General features: G+C 46.2%; 1 pseudogene; it reads right to left on the bottom strand.

The window, feature by feature from the left end:
* Positions 1-1,082: 1,082 nt before the first annotated feature.
* Positions 1,083-1,639, bottom strand: LOC114902433 (annotated as a pseudogene).
* Between the last annotated feature and the right edge of the window lie 532 nt (positions 1,640-2,171).

Raw genomic sequence — 2,171 nt, 5'->3', positions numbered from 1 at the left:
TTACCTAAAAGAAGTTGGCTGTCTTAACAGACTGGTGGCTGCCAAGGGGGAGGGGTTTGGGGAGGGGTGGAGTGGGAGATTGGGGTTAGCAGATGTAAGCTTTTATATATATGGAATGGGTAAACAAGGTCCTACTGTATGGCACAGAGACCTATATTCAATATCCTATGATAAACCATAATGGAAAAGAATATTAAAAAAAAAAGAATATATAGGGCTTCCCTGGTGGCGCAGTGGTTGGGGGTCCGCCTGCCGATGCAGGGGACGTGGGTTCGTGCCCCGGTCCAGGAGGATCCCGCGTGCCGCGGAGCGGCTGGGCCCATGAGCCATGGCCGCTGGGCCTGCGCGTCCGTAGCCTGTGCTCCGCAACGGGAGAGGCTGCGGCAGTGAGAGGCCCACGTACCGTACTGCAACAACAACAACAAAAAAAGAATATATATATGTATAACTGAATCACTTTGCTGTATAGCAGTAATTAACACAACATTGCAAATCAACTATTCTTCAAAAAAAAAGTTTGCTCTCTTTATCCTAGGGCACTTGCTGGGAGACAGGAATCACCTAACAAGTTAAAATCTCCGGCAGGGAGGAAGAGGGATACTTAGTCTCAAAGCCCAGGCACACGCACGTTTGCGTATCAGAGTCCGTGCGTGCGTGCCTGTGTGCGTAGTGCGTGCGTGTGTACGTAAGGAAGGTGCGGTCGACGTTGAGCCTCCACTACACAGGCTTCTCCTTCTGTAAGTAGAGTCCATAATGATAAAGCCCTTTGTTAGTTTTCACTCTTGACTTGCTTTCTTTTCTAAAAACTAACCCTCCTACTTACGTTGAGACAAACTGGGTAATTGTAGAAAGAATTTTAGAGAATTAAAGAAGGGTAGTTCAGTTTACCTGAGGTTTTGCACAGCTTTTTGAGGTAGTGGTGTCCGTTCTCGTTTGAGTACATGTCAGAATGTAGACAAGAACAAGGATAAGGAAGATGAGTTTCTCTCGATATTTTGTAAGGGGTCTTTTTTTTTTCCCTCGTGAATTTGCTTTTGTTTTTATTGGACTACAGGGGATGGGTTGGGAAATATCTCTGCAAGTTACGTCCCACCAGGGAAATGTCCATTCTCATTTTGCTGGGATAGCTTTCGGAGCGTTTTCTTTTTCTGGGAGCCGCTGCTCTTGCAGGCAGCAGCCTCTTCAGGTCCACTGCTGAGTGGCTCCTCCTTGGAAGAGAATTTCCTCTTTTTCTTGGGGCACTCTTGTTTCCTGACTCTTCCGGGTCACTAACTACTTCCTCTTTGGGGAAATATTTCTTCCTCTTGGGAAGACTTCCACTTCCAGCTGTCTCTTCAAGATCACTACTAACCAGCTCCTCCTTGGAAAAAGATTTCTTTTTCTTGGGTTTGGAGGAGACAGATGGGTCTTCCATTCCATTCTCCGAAGGAGCCTCCTGGGGCTTTTGCTTTTTCCTGTTTTGGGGTCTTGCACTTGTCTCCCCACTGTCCTCCCGAGTACTCCTGATGTCTTCTGAAGATGGCAGGGCAATTGCAGCCAGCCGTTTCTTTTCCTTCTTCAAGGGTTTCTTCTCCTGTTTCTCTAGCTTCCTAGTAATCTCAGCAGCCACTTCCTCTGCCTGAACCATTGCCTCCTTCATGACACCCATATTCTTTTGTGGAATCTCTCCAGTCTCATAGAAAGACAGCCACTCCTCAACTTGTCTTGAAGCTTCTCCCCAGATACACTGGTGGGTACCTCAGAGAAGCAATCAGTTTGTGAGGCGATACTGCATTTGTTTGCCAGGTATTGGGAGATGTGACCTTTGTTCTCGGCAGCTGCTGGGCCAATAAAGGTAGCATGGAAAATGGGTCCATATTTTGGGGTGTTATCCCTTGTCTCCAGGGCTCCGGAAACTTCGTTGCTTTGCTGGGTCTAGGGAATCACTCAGACACCAGGTCTGGCCATCACTAGGGTTACTTTTAAAATATAACTCCATAAAATATTTTATTTGAAACTTTGTGAATCTCTAGAAGATGACAAATACTTATATTTAAATGTAAGTACAGATGCTCATTGCAAATTAATCTAGAAACACTCTTAGCTCTTGTGTCTCAGGTCCTTTCATTTCATAGGGACTCCTAAGCTCTGACTGAATATAGACTAAGGTACTGGCAGTGAGGTGGGGGAGG

This window comes from Monodon monoceros, unplaced genomic scaffold, assembly GCF_005190385.1.
Source record: "Monodon monoceros isolate NGI ecotype Baffin Bay Population unplaced genomic scaffold, NGI_Narwhal_1 Super_Scaffold_20, whole genome shotgun sequence".
Taxonomy (NCBI): Eukaryota; Metazoa; Chordata; class Mammalia; order Artiodactyla; family Monodontidae; genus Monodon; species Monodon monoceros.
The sequence above is the reverse complement of the archived record's forward strand: the minus strand, read 5'-3'. Positions and strand labels throughout refer to the sequence as shown.